Here is a 20,939-nt window from a genome sequence, read left to right on the forward strand (position 1 = left end):
GGGTGTTAGAAATGGATGTAGAATATGTAAAATCCATGGTCCAGGATGGAATCCCCGAGCAGGAAATGTTGATTGTGCAGGAACACGGACTCGCCCAACTGAACCCAGAGCCCGAAATGGGTGCGGCAGCGGCCGCGGCGTATGACACCTCCCCTCCCCCTTTCCACCAAAACCCTTCCCCAACCCCTGCCGAAACGGCTCACCCAAGCGCACTGAACATGGCCCAGCTATGCGCCATGCTGGCGGAAATGACAGCGAACATGATCAAGCAAATGAACGAAAAGATGGATACATACACAAATGAATTTATAAACGAAATAAAAGGAATGAACAAACATATGGATGCGAATACACAGCAAATGAAAAAAGAAATGAAAGAGCTACGGGGTGAGACGCAGAACATGGGCCGATGCCTGCAGGCGGGCATGAAGGCCGTGACCAGGGAGCTGGGAATGGCGACTCCACGTGTGGGAGCAAACGAGCTGGAAGGGAGTGCAGCGGCTGACAGGCCCGCGGTGGAGGCGGGTAAAAAAATAATTCGGGGGGCGTGTTGGGCGAGGGTCGTGACAGAAGAATCGACGGTGACCAAAAGGGAAAAATTAAAGGGGGAGACCAAAACGTGTGAGACGAGACACGAGGTGACGACAACAGAAACTTATAAATGTATAGAGACACGGGAGATAGAGGGTGAATTGGACGGGGTAAGTGACGCACACACACACGGAGGTAGTGGAGGATAATGAGGGTGAGCTGGTGGACTGGTTAGGGACCCAGTGCGAGCACCTGGATGGCCTCCTCCAGGAACGAGGGGAGGGAGTATGCCCCCTTGAGGCGAGTCACGACCAGGTGAGTTCGGTCGTGCTTTGCGAGGTTGAGGGGACGAGTGCTGCGGACGGGTGCACGGAGAGCTTGGGGGGTATAGAGGCCCCGGAGACCCTTGTGGGGACACAAATCCCCAGTGTGGTTGTCCCTGTGTGTGTGGTGCAAGGTGTGAGTGCGTCACCGTGTGTGGAAGAGGCCGTGTGTGTGGATGGAACAGCCAGTGTGGATGAGGAACCGCGGGTGAGTGCCCCCGCGTGTGTGAGTGAGGCACGGTGGGTGGATGAGGCACCGCGGGTGAGTGCCCCCGCGTGTGTGAGTGAGGGGCCGTGTGTGGATGAGGCACCGCGGGTGAGTGCCCCCGCGTGTGTGAGTGAGGGGCCGTGTGTGGATGAGGCACCGCGGGTGAGTGCCCCCGCGTGTGTGAGTGAGGCACGGTGTATGAGTGAGGCACCGCGGGTGAGTGCCCCCGCGTGTGTGAGTAGTATGGTTTGTGTGAGTAGTGAGGCATGCGTGAGTGAACGGCCGAGTGCAAGGGAGACCGTGTGTGTGAGAGAGCGGTATGTGAGGGAGATGTCGGTTGGCATGCGGGAGCACGCAGCCGCGTCTCCCGGGGTGAATGTGATGGAATGGACTGTGTGCGTCGTAACACGCAGGTGTGCGTGGGTCGAATGGCGACGACGGCGACATGTGAGGAAAGGAAGCCGAGTAGCGGCTGTAGTTGTTTCGGGGACCGTGCCGGGTTCACCCAGCAGTGAGCACGAGGTTCGTGCTGTGCAACGCACGAGACCGCCACGTGCTCGCTTGCGAGAGTGAAGTCCCGGTCCGGAAACGCCAGCGGTGGATTTGCCGATCCCGCGGACGGACAAAGTTTAGGCAGGATAACGGATTTGGACCGGACGGGTTCTCCACGCGATCGTGTGTGTTAAGCTCCAACGGGCAAAGCACATGTGTTCGCGTGGGGAACCCCTCGAGACGTGGGGCTTGTGTTTTTTTTATGCGCACGGTGACGCCATGGCTGCACGTGGGGTTGGAATCCGGCAGGAGGGGTATCCCTGCCGGAGGGAACCGTCCAAGGAGGGACGAGGAACACGTGCAGCTGCATGACGTCACGGGCAGGGGCGCGAGCTGCGAGTTGCCGCGCAGGTGCTGCGCATGAAAAAAAAAAAAAAAAAAGCAAGCCTCACTTTCGGGTGCACAGGATTCCTGGGCAAGGGGTGGAAGACCCCCTTGACCTGGGCACAGGATGGAAACTAGTTAGGGGGAAGGGTTAGCCTAGTTAGACCGACTCCATGGGGCAGGGGTAAGTCCTCATGGAGTCCGTGGAATGGAATAGTTAGAGGGATTGTAGCCAGATTTAGGTTGGGAAATTGATTTATGGGATTATTTTGGAGACAGTGACAGACAGTGAATGTGTAGAGGGGACGTAGTTTAGACACGTAGTGTTAAAAGGAACGTGCTGTAGTATAAGGGACGACGTGGGAGCATGAGTTAGTTAGGGGATGCAGATAGAAGGATGGCAAGTTCAGCGGTGTGTGTGTTGAAGAGTTGGTGAGTGAAGTGGAAGCATGTGCTTGTTGAGTGAGTGAGGCCAGCGGGTCTGTGTGAGTGGAGCGAATAGGGAATGCATGGTGCGATGAGTGATTGGGGGGAGGAGTGACTCCTGCCCAAGGGACTCCCGGGGTCAGTGTAGAGTGAGTTAGCGGGGTTAGTCAAATTGAAAAATGGAGGTCGTTTTGTTGTTGGTGGGTGTGTAGGCTCGAAACCCGTTTGGAGGGGTGCAGGAGCCCTGTTGACGGGCATGGGAGCGTGGCTGCAAAAGGTGAGTATCGCTGAGTGGGTACCCCGGGCACCAGGCTAGTCGGCCGCGGTAGGCCAAGGGCCCATGGGGGGCCGGGATAGCGTAGTGGGCACGGGTGCGTCTGCTTCGTGCGGAGGCCCGGGGTGCCATTAGCCGCGTGGGCAGTGTTGTGGGCAAGGGTGACCCTCGGAAAGGGGCCTGGGAAGCCAGCCTGCCACGTGTGCGTTTCAGGGGAGGTGCCATGGGGGGCACTCCCCGGTGTTAGGGAGCTGGTAGGCTCGGAGGCAGTGTAGTGCCCGGGGGTGCCATAGCGGGAGAATCGGCAGAGGGTCGTGCCTGCCAAAGGGAGCCACGTGTCCCAGCCATGAGACCGTGTGAGGGCACGGAGAGAAAATTGGGGGGGCGATGCCCGAAATTGTGAGGACACCAACACAGGCGATGGGAATCTGGGTTGTTAGAACCAATAGTTTAAGCGAGAGGCGCTTGTTGAAAGCCCCGGGGTAGTTTAACAGTTAAATGGTTAGGGTAGATTAGGAAGTGTACCCCTCCGCACCATCCATCCCCTCGCTGTCGTTGTGGGCCGCTGGACCCACTTGGTGTTAAGATCGCCGAACTCTGGGGAGGCCATTCTGAGGCTTCGTTGGGCCTCGGCACAGGACACTAGCTCTCCCTTATTCCCCTCCGGGAAGGGAACGTAGGGGTTGGGAGTAGGCTAGGTGACAGGATAGGTTAGCCGAACAAGGATGATAAAGGGGGTTAGGGGACGATTTATAGTGGGCAAGTAAAAATAAAAACAACAAAAAAATAAGTGGGGGCTAAATTGGTTTTTCACAAATTAAGGGAGTGGGTATAGACAGTGACAGGCAAAGGCGATAGGTGGGAGGGAGACAGGTAGGTAGGTCCGAGCTCGCCTTCCAAGTGGCCAGCACCACCGCACTCCCTCCACCAACCTCCACTGAACGGCAAAGGCTGGCCAGCTTCATCTGCTGGCTGTGTTACTGCAAGGCCTGTGCCGGCCCACTTCATCTGCCGGCTGGCTGTTTTTCTTCAAGGCCTGTGCCGGCCCACTTCATCGGCAGCTGTTGTGTTGCTGCAAGGCCTGTGCCGGCCAGTTCATCTGCTGGCTGTTTTTCTTCAAGGCCTGTGCCGGCCAGTTCATCTGCCGGCTGTGTTTGCCTGCAGCGGCCTTCTTCTGCGGGCTGTGTTTGCCTGCTCACCTTTGCCATGCCATGCCCACTGCCCATGTTCACCAGCCCCGTTCAAATTTTGCTTTGCCCCCCCTGTTCATTTCCATGTGCGCCAGGATCCGCAAGGCAACAGTTTGCAAGCTGCGAGAACTGCCCTGTTGGCAGCTACAACACGGGCCTGCAGTGGCGGCCCGTGCACCGTGTTTGTGTTCATCCATCCATTCGTTGTGCTCATTGCGTGTGCCACTTGAGCTGGCACGGAGACTGCGTTTGTGCAGCCCATGCACCGTTGTGGTTCACTGCGTTCAGTTCAAAAAGGGAAGGCCTTGGACTGCGTGTGAGCAGCCAGCCACGTTCCCTGTCACCTGCATTGTTTTGAGCCAGAGACTGCATGCGAGCAGCCTGGCTGCCTGTTAACTGCTTTCTTTTTGCAGAGCTCATTGATCCTGGGCCATGGTTTAGTGTAAAATTTGTAAGTTAAGGTTAAGATGTACTGTAAATATGAGTGCGCCCCCGGCATGTTTGTCTTAGCGCCGGCAATTTTATTTAAGTCGTCCGTGTGAGTGAGTTTGTTTAGGTAGTTACGCAGCCCTCAGGTTATTTATTTTGGGGACACGAATACCATGAATGTCGCACTCAGGGATCCGTAGGTAAAATGTACTAGGGGAAAACTACACATGATGGCACACGAAAATTTGACGACTCGGGACGAGTCTGTAAAAAGGGGAGGGGGTAGTGTTGTGGTTACCAAATTCGCAAACCACCATTCAGGTCCCTTAGGTGAGATATCTCCGTAAGTATATGTGTAGTTAGGCCCAAAACCCGTTGTCTAGTGGGAATACATGTCATTTATGCGTGCTGCGACTCTTCAGGATAGCCGTTTTTCTTTTGCTGTCTTTATTTTGGACCAACCGCCATGATTACCACCACCAACCACGTCTCAACAGTCGTCACAACATCAACCACCCACCGCGACGCCGCTTCACATCACACCTTGCAACCGTCGCATCGCCACCGTTCTTGCGCCGCTTGTGGGTACCGGTGTTGGACTCGAGCAGGGCGCGCGCCGAACAGCATGTACAAAACCACGGATTTTCCGCTCCAAAAACGGATCAAAAACGACACACGCCCACTTTTGTTCCATCCAATCGGTGAGCGAGGGGCGATTTGGCCCCGCCTCCAGGGCGTTGGAGGGCGGTCGCTATATGCAAATTCATGGATCAAAATGCATTCACGCCCACTTTTTCTCGGGCCAATGGGGAGCGAGGTGAAAGGTCGAAGGCAGGGGGTCAAAGGCGAAGCCACGGGGCTTATATAAGTGGCTGCGTTCATCAGAAAAGAGTTGGTCGTCGTCGTCGTCGTGTGCGTTGGAGTCGGAGCGAAGAGGACGGAGCTGTGGAGAGGCGGCGAAGGCAGACGAGGGGGTGCTCGCGTCGTGCCGGGAGCTGCACACCAGGGAGGCCGACGGCGCGACCTGGTCGAGGTGGAGACGCTCGTCGCGGGACTCGAGACAGAGTAAAAATCCTCCTTTCCCCGAGCATCAGCAACCCCCTCCTGTTTCCCCCCCGCGCTGAGATAGTGTTACCAAGGGGGCCCCTTTTCCCACCCCCTACCAGACACTGTCCGCGAGGCCCGCGGAGTTGAGGCACCATCGCCGCTCCGCGTCTCATCACCAGACGGGTAGGCCCGACCCGGTCTCGGCCTCAGGCCCGCCTCATCCTTGAGGGTGTTCTTTTTCTTGGTTTTGGGTATGTGTTGTCGGCGCCGTCTGTGAAGTAGAATTGTATAAGTGTTGCCGTGTGCTCGGTAGTCGGTATTAGCTCTGCATTGTGTCTTCGCTTTTACATTTGCTTTTTGTGTAAAATTGCATTGTGTTTCTCTTCTTTTCTATGTGCTTTTGGTGGAATTGTATATGTGTGCTTTCCGTTCATCGCGAATAAATGTGCTTTATTATTGAACTGTTCTCCCGCTTCGCTTCGTCTTTTCCTCTGTTGAATCCCCATCTTACTTCACGTAAAGGGTTGGTAGTGGGCTGAATACGCCCGATAATTAATCGAACCGTCGAGGCCGACGATAACACCGCTCGGTTATCCCGATAGTACGGAACGGGTCGCTTAAGTGGCCCGTGTCCGAAGTCGACCTGCGGCGAGGTGCGATCGCCCGGTCTACCCTCCGTGTGGGTACTTAGGTAGGTCGAATTTGGCGAGCAACCCTATCCCACGCGGGGGCTGATTGGCTCGATCGCGGTGAGACCGAAAGGTCCACCCGTGACTGGTTCCCGGCGTTAGTCCGAGAGGGTCACGACTGGATTGTCCGTCCGGTGGGCGACGTGCCGCGATTCGAGTTACGTGGCCGTCAGCACGCCGGCGGGCGCGAATCCGCAACAATATATATATATATATATATATATATATATATATATATATATATATATATATATATATATATATATATATATATATATATATATATATATATATATATATATATATATATATATATATATATATATATATATATATATATATATATATATATATATATATATATATATATATATATATATATATATATATATATATATATATATATATATATATATATATATATATATATATATATATATATATATATATATATATAAGCCTGGTGTTGGCGCAGTGGTAAGGGCAGTGGCTTGGGACCCAAGAGGTCCTGAGTTCAAGCCCCGTTGGGACACTGAATTAATATATGTATATATATATATATATATATATATATATATATATATATATATATATATGTATTTATATAATGTGTATGTATATATATATATATATATATATATATATATATATATATCTATATATATATATATATATATATATATATATATATAAACCAAGTCGAAAACACCAGGGGGTTGACTCAGCCTGCCATCCTTCCGAGGTCGGCGAAATGAGCACCAGTTGTACTGGGCCCGGTGTATGCCCCGGTTAGAATAGGTGTACCATATCCCTGTGTGTCGTAAGAGGCGACCAGGGTTGCGTCAGGAAGGGCATCCGGCGTAAAAACCTATGCCAAATCATTATACGGTCAACAAAACGAATTTCCATACCGGATCGGTCGAGGCCCGGGTTACCAATGACCGCCACCGGTACCGGTGGTCAGCAGGGTACCAGTGGAAATTCTGCTACTGCTGGGCGAAGGAGGAGAAGGAGACGGGGAAGGCGAGTCCGGAGGCAGTGGGAGAGGGGGAAGGGTAGAAGTGTGGAGGTGAGAGTTGGAACTCTGAATGTTGGGACGATGACTGGCAAAGGGCGAGAGTTGGCTGATATGATGGAGAGAAGAAAGGTGGACATACTGTGTGTACAAGAGACCAAGTGGATGGGGAGTAAGGCGAGGAGCATTGGAGGTGGTTTCAAACTGTTCTACCATGGTGTGGATGGGAGGAGAAATGGTGTCGGGATAATCCTGAAGGAAGATCATGTCAAGAGCGTATTGGAGGTGAGGAGGGTGTCTGACCGAGTGATGAGTGTGAAGCTGGAAATTGAAGGGGTGATGATGAATGTCATCAGTGCATATGCCCCACATATGGGGTGTGAGATGGAATATAAAGAAGATTACTGGAGTGAGTTAGATGAAGTGGTGGAGAGTGTATCCAAGGATGAAAGAGTGGTGATTGGAGCAGATTTCAATGGACATGTTGGGGAAGGGAATAAAGAGGATGAGGAGGTGATGGGGAGGTACGGTCTCAACAAGAGAAATGTGGAAGGGCAAATGGTGGTAGAGTTTGCAAAAAGAATGGAAATGGCAGTGGTAAACACGTATTTCAAGAAGAAGGAGGAACACAGGGTGACATACAAGAGTGGAGGAAAGTGCACACAGGTGGATTACATCTTAAGTAGGAGATGCAACCTGAAAGAGATTAGTGACTGTAAGGTTGTGGAAGGGGAGAGTGTGGCTCGACAGCATCGATTGGTGGTCTGTAGGATGACTTTCGAGGTGAGGTTGAGGAAGAGAGTGAGGGCTGAACCAAGGACCAGATGGTGGAAGCTGAAGGAGGAAGACTGTTGCGTGAAATTTAGGGAGGAGGTGAAACAGGCGCTGGATGGTGGTAAAGATGGGTGGGATGATTGGGCAACGACAGCAGAAGTTGTGAGGGAGATTGCTCGGAAGGTACTTGGTGTGACATCTGGACAGAGGAAGGAAGATAAGGAGACTTGGTGGTGGAATGAGGAAGTACAGGAAAGTATAAGGAAGAAGGGGTTGGCTAAAAAGAAGTGGGATAGTCAGAGAGATGAAGAAAGTCGGCAGGAGTACAAGGAGTGGCGTCGAAAAGCAAAAAGAGAGGTGGAAAAGGCCAAGGAAAAGGCATATGACGAGCTGTATGAGAAGCTGGATACAAAAGAAGGGGAAAAGGATTTATACCGATTGGCAAGACAGAGGGACCGAGCTGGGAAGGATGTGCTGCAGGTTCGGGTGATAAAGGACGCAAATGGGAATGTGCTGACGAGCGAGGAGAGTGTGTTGAGAAGGTGGATGGAGTACTTTGAGGAGCTGATGAATGAAGAAAATGAGAGAGAGAGAAGGTTGGAAGAGGTGGAGATAGTGAATCTGGAAGTGGGGTGGATCAGTAAGGATGAAGTGAGGACTGCTATGAAGAAGATGAAAAGTGGAAAGGCGGTTGGCCCAGATGGTATACCAGTGGAGGCATGGAAGTGCTTAGGAGAGATGGCAGTGGGGTTGTTAACCAGATTGTTTAATAAAGTCTTGGAAAGTGAGAGGATGCCGGAGGAGTGGAGATTAAGTGTACTGATTCCGATTTTCAAGAATAAGGGTGATGTGCAGAGCTGTGGAAATTACAGAGGGATAAAGTTGTTAAGCCACACCATGAAGTTGTGGGAAAGAGTAGTGGAAGCTCGGTTGAGAGGAGAGGTGACGATCTGTGAGCAGCAATATGGGTTTATGCCAGGAAAGAGCACCACTGATGCGATGTTTGCTTTGAGAATGTTGATGGAGAAGTATAGGGAAGGCCAGAAAGAGTTACATTGTGTGTTTGTGGATTTAGAGAAAGCTTATGATAGGGTGCCAAGAGAGGAGTTGTGGCATTGTATGAGGAAGTCGGGAGTGGTGGAGAAGTATGTGAGGATCGTGCAGGATATGTATGAGGACAGTGTGACAGCGGTGAGGTGTGCGGTAGGAATGACGGACCGGTTTAAGGTTAAAGTAGGATTGCACCAAGGATCGACTCTGAGCCCTTTCCTGTTTGCAATGGTGATGGACAGGTTGACGGACGAGATCAGACTGGAGTCTCCATGGACCATGATGTTCGCGGATGACATCATGATCTGTAGGGAGAGTAGGGAGCAGGCTGAATCGAGCCTTGAGAGGTGGAGGTACGCACTGGAGAGAAGGGGAATGTTAGTCAGTAGGAGTAAGACGGAGTACATGTGCGTAAATGAGAGGGAGGGTGGTGGTATGGTGCAGTTGCAAGGAGTTGAGGTGGGGAAGGTGGATTGGTTTAAATACTTGGGATCAACTGTCCAAAGTAACGGAGAGTGTGGGAGAGAAGTGAAAAAGAGAGTGCAGGCAGGATGGAGTGGGTGGAGAAGAGTTGCAGGAGTGATTTGTGACAGAAGGGTAGCTGCAAGAGTGAAGGGGAAAGTATACAAGACGGTAGTGAGACCAGCTATGTTGTATGGTTTGGAGGCGGTGGCGCTAACAAAAAGACAGGAAGCAGAGCTGGAGGTGGCAGAGTTAAAGATGCTGCGATTCTCGTTGGGAGTGACGAGGATGGATAGGATAAGAAATGAGTGTATTAGAGGGACAGCGCAGGTAGGACGGTTTGGAGACAAAGTGAGAGAGGCGAGATTGAGATGGTTTGGACATGTGCACAGGAGGGAAACGGAGTATATCGGGAGAAGGATGTTGAAGATGGAGCCGCCAGGCAGGAGGAGAAGAGGAAGGCCAAAGAAGAGGTTCATGGATGCGGTGAGGGCGGACATGCGGGTGGTTGGAGTGTCAATGGAAGATGTGGATAGAGCAAAATGGAGACAGTTGGTCCGCTGTGGCGACCCCTAGCGGGAGCAAGCCGAAAGAGGAAGAAGAAGATACATATATATATATTTATATATATATATATATATATATATATATATATATATATATATATATATATATATATGTATATGCATATATATATATATATATATATATATGTATATATGTATATGCATATATATATATATATGTATATATGTATATATATATATATATATATATATATATATATATATATATATATATATATATATATATATGTATATATATATATGTATATGTATATATATATGTATATGTATATATATATGTATATATGTATATGTATATGTATATGTATATGTATATATATATATATATATATATATATATATATATATATATATATATATATATATGTGTATATGTATATATGTATATATATATATATATATATATATATATATATATATATATATATATGTATATGTATATATGTATATGTATATGTATATATGTATATGTATATATGTATATGTATATATATATATATATATGTATGTAAAGATATGTATATATGTCACTAGTCACGGGTGGGCCTTTCGGCCTCACCACGATCGTGCCATTCGGCCCCCCGCGTGGGATAGGGTTGCTCGCCAAATTCGACCTACCTAAGTACCCACACGGAGGGTAGACCGGGCGATCGCACCTCGCCGCAGGTCGACTTCGGACACGGGCCACTTTAAGCGACCCGTTCCGTACTATCGGGATAACCGAGCGGTGTTATCGTCGGCCTCGACGGTTCCGATTAATTCTCGGGTGTATTTAGCCCACGACCAACCCTTTACGTGAAGTAAGATGGAGATTCAATAAAGGAAAAGACGAAGCGAAACGGGAAAAACAGTTCAACATAAAGCACATTTTTTCCGCGGCAAACGGAAAGCACACATATACAATTATACACCAAAAGCAAATGTAAAAGAAGAAGAAACACACAATAATGCACAAAAAGCAAATGTAAAAGCAAAACACAATACAGATCTACCACCGACTACCGAGCACACAGCAACACTTATACAGTTTTACTTCATAGACGGCACCGACAACACATATACTCAAAGCAAAAGAAAAAGGGACCACCCTCCACTATGAGGGGGCAGACGGGCCTGGGGCCGAGACCGCGTCGAGCCTACCCGTCTGGTGATGAGCCGCAAAATGGCGGTGGCGCCCCGACTCCGCGGGCCTCGCGGACAGTGTCTGGAATGGGGTGGGAACGGGGCCCCCTTCTCGCACTATCTCAGCGTGGGGGGAAGCAGGAGGGGGTTGTTGATGCTCGGGGGGAAGAGGATATCTCGCTGGTTCGGGTCCCGCGACGAGCGTCTCCACCGCGACCTCGGTCGCGTTATCGGCCTCCCCTCTCCGCAGCTCCCCGACTCTGACACGAGCGCCCTCTCGACTGCCTTCGCCGCCGCCACCTCTCCAACTCTCCCACTCTCCACAGCTCCATCCAACTGCTTTCTCCCACTCTTCTCTTCTCCACTCTCCTTGACTGACTCTTCCCAACTCAACTGCCTTTTTGGCAAGCGAACGCGGCCCTTTATAGCCCCCGTGGCCTCGCTCCTTCACCTTCGACCCTTTACCTCTGGCTGGCTCCCCATTGGGCAGAGGAAAAGTGAGCGTGAATGCTTTTTGATCCACGAATCTGCATATAGCGATTATACTCCGACGCACCTGGAGGCGGGGCCAAATCGCCCCACGCTCGCCGATAGGACGGAACAGAAGTGGGCGTGAGTCGTTTTTGATCCGATTGCTTCGGAAAGGCTGGTGTTTTTGCACCCGCTGCTCGGTGCGCGCCCTGCACGAGTCCAGGATCGGCGCCCACAAGCGGCGCGGGAATGGCGGTGATGCGATGGTTGCGAGAGCGAGATGTGACGGCAAGGGTCGTGGCTGTTGTTGTGAAGCGGCGTTGCGGTTGGTGGTTGTGGTGTGATGGCTGTTGAGACGTGGTTGGTGGTGGTTGTGGTGGTAGTAATGGCGGCTGGTCCAAAATAAAGATAGTAAAAGAAAAACGGCTATCTAGAGGGGTCGCAGCCCGAATGAATGACATTTATTCCCTCTAAACAACGGGTTTGGGCCTAACTACACATATACTTACAAAGATATCTCACCTAAGGGACCTGAATGGTGGTTTGCGAATTTCGTCAACCACAACAATATATATATATATATATATATATATATATATATATATATATATATATATATATATATATATATATATATATATATATATATATATATATATATATATGTATGTATATATCAACAGCAGCTTGAAAAAACCTCGCTTTTGATCTCGGGTCAGTTGACTTTTCCAGATGGAAGTTAACTTTGATGACGCTGCCCAGGATTTGGCAATTCAAATTTCCATGTCCCTAACAGTGTCATCTACCCAAGATCCTAGGTACTGAAAATCAATTACATGTTTTAGTGTATCTCCCTGAAGAGCAACAAGTGTGTTATCATGATTTCTGTTGAATGACATGTACTCTGTTTTGCCAGCGTTGATGTTAAGGCCTATCTCTTTGGCAGCAGATTCGACCCAATGCAGGAGTTTTTGTGCATCCTGGAAGGTATCAGAAAGTAACGCGATGTCATCAGCAAAGTTGGTATCTGTGATGGTTACCGCAGGATGCGTCTTGCTTTGGCGTTGTTCCAGAGTAAGTCCGAGTTGCTCATGATCTCTAGTTGCTTTGCACATCACATAATCAAGCATGATGATAAACAGGAATGGTGCTAGAGTATCCCCCTGAAGGACGCCTGCAAGAATGGCAAAGAAGTCAGTGTCGCCGTCAGGGCTCTTAACATGTGCGATGGTGTCATTATACATGATGCCAATGGCATTGACTAAGAACTGCGGAATACCGTAAGCTCGGAGAATTTGGAGCATTTTACCTCGGTGGATTTTGTCGAAGGCTTTTCGGATATCTACAAATGTTAAAATGGCAGGTAGATGTTTTACTTCAATGCCTTCGATTATCCTTCTTAGTGTCAGAATTTGCGCAATGGTACCTCTGTTTGGACGGAAGCCATTTTCATTATTGCGAAGTAGGGGTTCAATGTGAGGACGAATTCGGTATAGCAGTAGCTTGTTGTATATTTTAGCCGAAATTTAGGTTAAACTGATACCCCTATAATTACTAGCTAGGCCCAGATCACCATTTTTCGGAAAGGGAGTATAACACTTCTGGACCACTCTGATGGTTTGTCCCCATGTAATGCCATATTGCAAATATCGAGCAAATTCTGGTTTTGAGCTCCACTTTTCCAGACTTCAGCAGGGATGTTATCGCAGCCAGTTGCCTTATTACATGACATTGTCTTAACAACTGAGATCAGTTCGTCCATGGTGAAGGGGTCAGTGCTGATTGGCTGGGTATCATCCACCACAGTCTCAACTGGTACATCAATTACCGATGGTGGTTCCCCTCGAAGCTGCTCAAAATGCTGCTGCCATTTGTTGAGCCTGTCTTGTGGATTTTTAGCTCTCAGCTTTCCCTGGTTTGTACTCTTTCAACCAGAGATTTATTTTACCGTTTGCCATGCCAACCTCGACTGATGTTGTTGGGTTGCAGCAGTGATCAAATGGGTCTTTTCTTGCACATACTGCTCTTGACTCTGCTTATAAGCTTCCTTCAGCTCTCGGTTGGCTTGATCATATGCAGTAAAGTCTACAACATAGTCATCATTCAAGAGTATTGCTCTATGTGTCTTTGAGCTGAGCGCGTTTCTCACGGACGATCTTGTCTTCCCAAGGCACTCTCCGTCGTCTTCTTTGGCGTGATGGAACATGCCTCTTTGCAGCATACTCATGTGCTCTGTTGATGTTAGTGTAAACATACTCTGCTGTAGAGCTTTCATCGGCAGCTTGCAGCACCTCGAATCTGTTGTTGACTTTGACGGTGTAAGCTAAGCTTACGTCATTATCGGTGATAAGTTTGCTCCAATCATGCTGTTGTGATATTTGACTCTTTACGTTAGAGTGAAAGCTAAGTCGAATTCACGCCGTAACTATTTGGTGATCGGAACCAACTGAATGAAAGGTGTTATATGGCTCGCAAATCTACTGCACTGCTGTGCCTCTTCCTATTCATGAGGATGTAGTCCAGCTGTGCCGGTTGCTAGTTCGGATAAGTGAATGTCCATTGTTTCCCAGGTCGTTTTCGAAAAGAGTTGTTGAGGGAAAACAATTCGCAGCAAGCAATCAGATCGAGTAGAAAACGGCCATTTTGGTTTGTTTCATCATGATAGGAGTTTCTGTGGCAGTTATTCTTGCTGATCTTAGCGTTCATATCCCCCCCCCCACCCCACTATCAAGACATTATGCTTCAGGGCAGCTTTGATCAAGTCCGTCAGTTGGTTATAGAATGCTAAAGCATCTTCTTCATCGGAGACGTTCGTTGGACTGTAGCATGAAATGATGTTGGTTTTGGGGTTGCCGTTAAACGAGGCAGTCAAGAGTCACTTGTCGATTACCTCGATGTCGTTGAGGGCTTGGACAGCTTTGCTACTTAGAAGGAAACCAACTCCTCTAATGGTAGCATTTTGCTGGTTCTTCCAAGCTGAACTAGTCACTAGTGTCCATCCTTTTAGTCCATGAGCCAGACAAGAGTTGACTACCAGAAAGGGGGATGAAAAGCCACTATATTTTTCAGTTAGTATGATGTCTATAGTAAATTAAAAAATGTGAAGGACATCTGGAAAGAGTAGCCAAACACGTTTTTGGCGGCCATTTTGGAAAATGGCTACCACTTTTAAGCATATTTCGGAAATTTGACTATAACTTTGCAACGATTGATCTGAGGCATATACAATCCTTAACAAGATATGTTAAGTATGTTATTTCACACATGCCAGTACAATTTGTGTAAAAATCGGTCCTCTAGATTCCGAGATAAATGAGAAAATAGGTCAGAATTTATCTTTTCCTCCTAGGATATTGGAATTTTCTACACATCTTCATGCTTCATGACGTATTTCATGACATACACATCTATGGGTTACATCTACAGAAAGATGATAGGCAGTTAACAGCGACTAAAATGATACATACAATGTAATTGTGTTTGGTCTCATCTCATTGCAGGAATCATGTGCGCAAAGATCTACAATTTCTATTCAATTTCAACATACATATATTTGAATTAATTGCTTTTTCTTTAATTTTCAGATCCTGACGACCGAATTCCAGCGGCACAAGACACCACTATAATTATAATGGATGAAGCAGAGGTACAAGCAAAGAAGGCGAAGATAGACGTCCAAACGTGTATTGTATGCTCCAAAGTGTCTTTGAGGAATGAATTAACAAAACCTCAAGATGAACAATCTTGGCTCACACTTCAAGAGGCTGCAAAACTTAGACAGTTCGAACCTATCCTCAAGTTTGTACATGATGATCCCACGGAGATACCAGATGTGTACTATCATAGGAAATGTCAAGCAGAGTTCACTCATCAGAAATCATTAGCGAGTCTGTCAAAACAACAAACTTTTGTAGATGAAGCTGGCCCCTCCAATCGGCCTAATCGACAAGAGATGTTAGTGCCACACCGTCAAGGGTCTATGATAAATTGTGCATATTTTGTGAGAGACGAACTAAATACGTGAAAGGAACAAGGACTCGCGATCCTCTGAGAGTGGCTGTAGAACTCAGGGCTGACCAAGCAGTTCGTGATGTTGCAATGAAGCATCTGGATGAAAGAATACTTTCTGTAACATCAAGAGACATTGTCACGGCAGAAGCACACTATCACCGAACTTGATACAAAGACTATACACGCACAGAGAAATGTCCCACCATTAAGGACAAAGAAGAAGATCCTTACCATGCTATAGAGAAATGTGCTTTGAATATGCTGTTTATTTCCATTTGAAGTGATATTTTTTTTCTAACCCGCAAATTGTTTCCCTTACTGAACTATGTTCCAAGCTTGTTTCCTTCTTCCAACAAAATGGTATAGATGAGGTCAACCAGTCAATGAAAAATCACTTGCCACGAAACCTTGGGATGGAATTTGGAGATTCATTTCATTTCTTCACCATTAGCCGCCAAGTATATATCAGACCGGACAATTTGACAGCCGAATCAATCTTTGTTGAATATGTAACTTTGAAAATCAAACTTGATGCATATGATGAAGAGCAAACATATCACTCTTTGGTAGAACGAGTGGCCATCTACCTTCGGGACAAAATAAAACAAGGCATCAGTAACTAGCCATGGCCCCCCCCCCCCAACCCCCATCGCGATGAACTGAACACAAAATATTTTCCCCACCTGCTTCCTTGGTGCAGTTTTTGAATGCCTTACTTTCTGAAAGACAAGATCCTACAGCTCGTGTCAACAAACTCGCATGGTCTTTTGCACAGGACATTGTAAGTGCTGTGACAAGCGGGGAGGTACTGACTCCAAAGCACATTCTAGTTGCTTTGGCCATCAAAACTCTAACAGGTAATGTTGAACTGATAAAAATATTGAACAGGCTTGGTAATGCATGTTCATACTCTCGCTTAGAGGAAATAGACAGCACTATGTTTGGAGAAGTTGGAAAGTGTTGAGTTTGCCAAAGTGCCTCTTCCCATGTCTGTACACCCCTCTGTCCCTACAGTCCTTGCCTTTGACAATATCGACAGACAAGAGGAAGTCTTAAGTTGAGCAGGAACCTCACATCGTGTTAATGGTATCATTGTTCAGTCAACATCCTCATCATGTGCACCACCAAAACCAGCCATGACTGCCAACAAGAAGGCAAAGAAGCACACAATAAAGCCACCAGAAGCACAACTGCCAATATATGTTCTTAGGAAAAAGGAGCAGTCCACCTGCAATTGTACCATCTGAACTGACTACAGCTCTTGAAAATGCAGCACTGACAGCACGTCAAAGGAACTTATTGTGGGTCTTGGTGCATGTGCATAATACATCTGATCAAACAACAAGTTCTTGGACGGGATTTAATATCTTGACAAGTGAACAAAAACAAGTTACGGCAGATGCAATCGGATATCTGCCTACAGTTAACGCACCCGTAACTGAATTATCAACCATCCAGGAAATCTTGCGGCAGTCTATTTCTATCCAATCATCTCTACAGCTTGACAACATTGCAATTGTCTTTGATCAGGCACTGTATGCAAAGGCCACAGAAATTGTATGGAAACATCCGGAACAGTATGGGGAACTCAAGCTGATGATGGGGAACTTCCATTCGATCTGAAACTTGATGTCCACAATTGGCAAGATATTTGGGGATGCTGGACTCCGAGACCTGGCTGTTGAATCAGGAGTCATTGCCGAAGGATCATTCAACAAGGTCCTTGAGGGGAAACAGTATAACCGGGCTGTCCGCCTTCATAAACTGACATATGAAACACAAATGAGGTTAGCATGGTCAGGGTTTGAAGAATGGCTGGAGACGAAATATGCTGAAGCTCTTCCGAAGTACAATGACACTATTCATGTAATTTATGAGGTTCGTCAGAATGTTTGCCGTGCCACACATGATGCTGCTATGACTGACGAGTCCTGCCAGACGATTCTTCATTTGTTCCTCACTTACCTTAATATTTTAAGACATGAGAGAGGTAAACTTGCAGCTTTTTGGATGACATACATTGAGATGGTTGATATTCTACTTGGACTATTGCGGGCTGACAGAGAAGGTGACTGGCCCTTCCATCTTTCCGGCATAGGAAGTATGATTCCTTGGTGCTTTGCCATGGACAAAATCAATTATTCGAGATATCTTCCCATCTATTATGCCCAGATGTCACATTTGCAGGAAACCTGCCCAGCATTGTACGACCACTTTCTCAATGGTGGATTCTCTGTTCAGCTGAGAAATGCAAATCCATTCGCCAGAATTGCTGTGGACCAGACCACTGAGGAGACGGTCAACAAGGATACCCAGACAGCAGGAGGGACCCATGGCTTCAGTCTCAAACCAGGTGCGGTGTCGCGTGACTAACTCACAGCTGAACATCGTGCAGGAGCACTGAGGCAACTACGGCAGGAGATCTTTAGTCAGGATCGTGGGATCACACGGCATACTGATCTTGGAAAGACCTGCATAAAGAGAGATGAATCGGATGTTGCATCAATGGTCGATGTCTTGGAAAACAATTGGACAAACCCTTTTAGAAAGGATCAATCCGATCTAATGAGCATTTCCACTGGGACAGTTGCGTTTCCTGAGGTATCCACTGACCTGTTGGCAGCACGTGAGAAAGGAGAACATGCCTACAAATAATTCGAACAGCAACGGCTTCAAAAGGAAGATTGTTTCCATGACCTAATTAAGAAAATAAAGTTGAGACCTTCAGTGCAATGAAGAGTAAACCAATCAAAGGAACAACTTAAGAGATTGTCATGAAAGCTGACCAAAGGTTGTTTGCGAACATGGTTCTCATTGCTGAAAGCAGAAAACTGGAAATGAGTGATGTCCTGTCTCATCCACTCGGACCTTTACCCTGGGCATTATCAAATGGTGATGGTACAATGAAGAAAACAAACAAGGCTGTATTGTCAAAGCATCTTGAGAGCAACGTGTTATCAGTCGAAGAAGTCCCTCATCCGAGTGAAACACTCATAGATGCCATGGGCCTCATGAATAAATTGCACGGTGAGAAACGAACATTCAGTGAACTACTCAGATCATGTTTTCTCACAAATACTCCATGCTGGCCACGGAAGTGACAGAATCGATGTGGTCTTTGATGTGTACCATTCCGAATCAATCAAATCTGCAGAACGCATTGAGCGTGGTTCCACAGAAGGAATAGCATTCAGCAACATAATGCCATGTCACAAGATCAAGAATTGGAGGCGGATTCTATCATGCACTGAGAGCAAGAACAAGTTGACTGCATTTCTCGCGGAAAGCTGGAAGGAACAGAAGTTTAGCGAGAAGCTCGGAAACAAATGCATGTTTGTCACGTCTAGTGATAGGTGCATCAAGCTTACTGAAGGTGGTTGGCAAGAAATTGATGACCTTCAATCCAAACAGGAAGAGGCCGACACAAGCATCTTGCTACATGCCAAACATGCTGCAGAAACCATCCCGGCGTTAGTTTGCATCACTGAGCACACAGATGTCTTCATCATTTGCCTCGGACTAAGCAAAGATGTGAACAGCAAAATATTCATCAGATGTGGATCTAAGTCATCTGTTAGGCTTGTAGATATCACTAAATTGGCTGCTGCACTGGGCAGAGATGTATGTACAGCACTGATGGGAGTACATCCATGGACTGGCTGTGACACCATAAATGCATTTGCAGGTCAAGGGAAGCTGAAAATTTGAAAATCCTCCTTCGTGAACAAAAGTTCATAGATGCCTTTGCAACACTTGGAACCAGCTGGAACGTTACAAATGAGTTGTTCTGCATCATCGAAGAGTTTGTCTGTCAACTTTACTGTTGCAATACGAAAATCATTAAAGTTAATGAACTTAGGTATCAAATGTTCCACAGTAGAAGAGGGGAGATCGAATCCACACAGCTTTCACCATGTGAGGACACGCTCACACAGCACACACGTCGAGCAAACTACCAGGTGGCCATCTGGCGATGGAGTTTAGTAAATTCTCCTGATACTCCTAACCCCAACCAAGGGCATGGATGGACGACAATTGAAGATGGCAGCCTCGTGATCATGTGGATGACAGGATCCCCGGCTCCCGAAGTTGTTCTCAGTTTTCTGTCATGCAAATGTGCTCGATCTTGTCGGCCAAGCGACTGCACATGCATCGTTCATGGTCTGAAGTACACAGCTGCCTGCAAGTTCCAAACATGTTCTAAAATGGCTAGTAATGATGATGAGCCAGAGCACGACCAGCAGGACTCGTCAGGCAGTGACGACGAGTGAGAGGACTGAAATAACAGGTATATATCTGTATAAAATTCCAATATCGTTGGAGGAAAAGATAAATTCTGACCTATTTTCTCATTTATCTCGGAATCTAGCGTACCAATTTTTACACAAATTGTACTGGCATGTGTGAAATAACATACTTAACATATTTTGTTAAAGATTGTACATGCCTCAGATCAATAGTTGCTAAGTTATAGTCAAATTTCCGAAATATGCTTAAAAGTGGTAGCCATGCCAGGCATGTTCCAAAATGGCCGCCAAAAACGTGTTTGGCTACTCTTTCCAGATGTCCTTCACATTTTTTAATTTACTATAGACATCATACTAACTGAAAAATATGGTGGCTTTTAGTCCCCCTTTCTGGTAGTCAACTCCAAAATTTCAATGCCTGGCTCATGGACTATTTCCCCAGGTCATCATATTTGATGTCGATGTCTTCATGAAGGATACGATGTTCTTGAATGCAGATGACACATGTTGTGGTGATCTGCATTCGCAACTAGCTCATTTACCTTCTCGATGGAGTTGATGGTTCGAGTGTTGAGTGTCGATACTCCAACTGTACTCCGACAGTTAGGCTAAAGTCACATTTGCTCTACAGCAAGGATACGGCAGCCGTACGCCCTCTGAATTGACAGAGACGTGCGGTGGCCTCAGGGTGGCCCTACACCGTATAGCTATATTTTACAGGCCGTAGGGGTCGCCGTGGAATTATAACGCGGAGTTATAACTTTTTTCATTTCTACGTTCGCCGTAGCAATTCGACAAGCCGAAACAAAAGAACTGGTTAAAAAAAACCCACTCGTTACCGTCCGTCTGGCCGCACGTTCGCCTTAGGGCCCCCCTGCGGTCCCCCTGCGGTCGCCTTGCGGTCCCCCTGCGGGCACCTTGCGTCTGCCTTGAAAATTATATGGCCGCCGCAGGAACGCCCTAAGGTCACTGTGTGACATCAAATCAAAGACCGTATGGCACCCCCACGTTTTTGGTCTCCACAATTTATAAATACGCCGTGCGGCTCCCCGAAAAATAAAAACATATGTGACTGCTGCATTGTGTGGCCGTGGAAATACTGCAGCCGCCGTATAATTGCTAGTGGCCGTAGATTTTGGAGACCCCACGGCCGCCGTGGCAAATGTGACTTAGGCCTTAACAATCCTGCTCGGATTGTTAGGCTTTC

At 47.3% G+C, this 20,939-nt stretch overlaps 1 pseudogene; it reads left to right on the forward strand.

Moving 5' to 3' along the window:
* The first annotated feature begins 15,105 nt into the window (after positions 1-15,105).
* Positions 15,106-19,756, forward strand: LOC147022729 (uncharacterized; annotated as a pseudogene).
* The last annotated feature ends 1,183 nt before the right edge of the window (positions 19,757-20,939 follow it).

This window comes from Eptatretus burgeri, chromosome 7, assembly GCF_056783735.1.
Source record: "Eptatretus burgeri isolate ZD-2024b chromosome 7, Ebu_testis_v1, whole genome shotgun sequence".
In the NCBI taxonomy this organism is placed as follows: domain Eukaryota; kingdom Metazoa; phylum Chordata; class Myxini; order Myxiniformes; family Myxinidae; genus Eptatretus; species Eptatretus burgeri.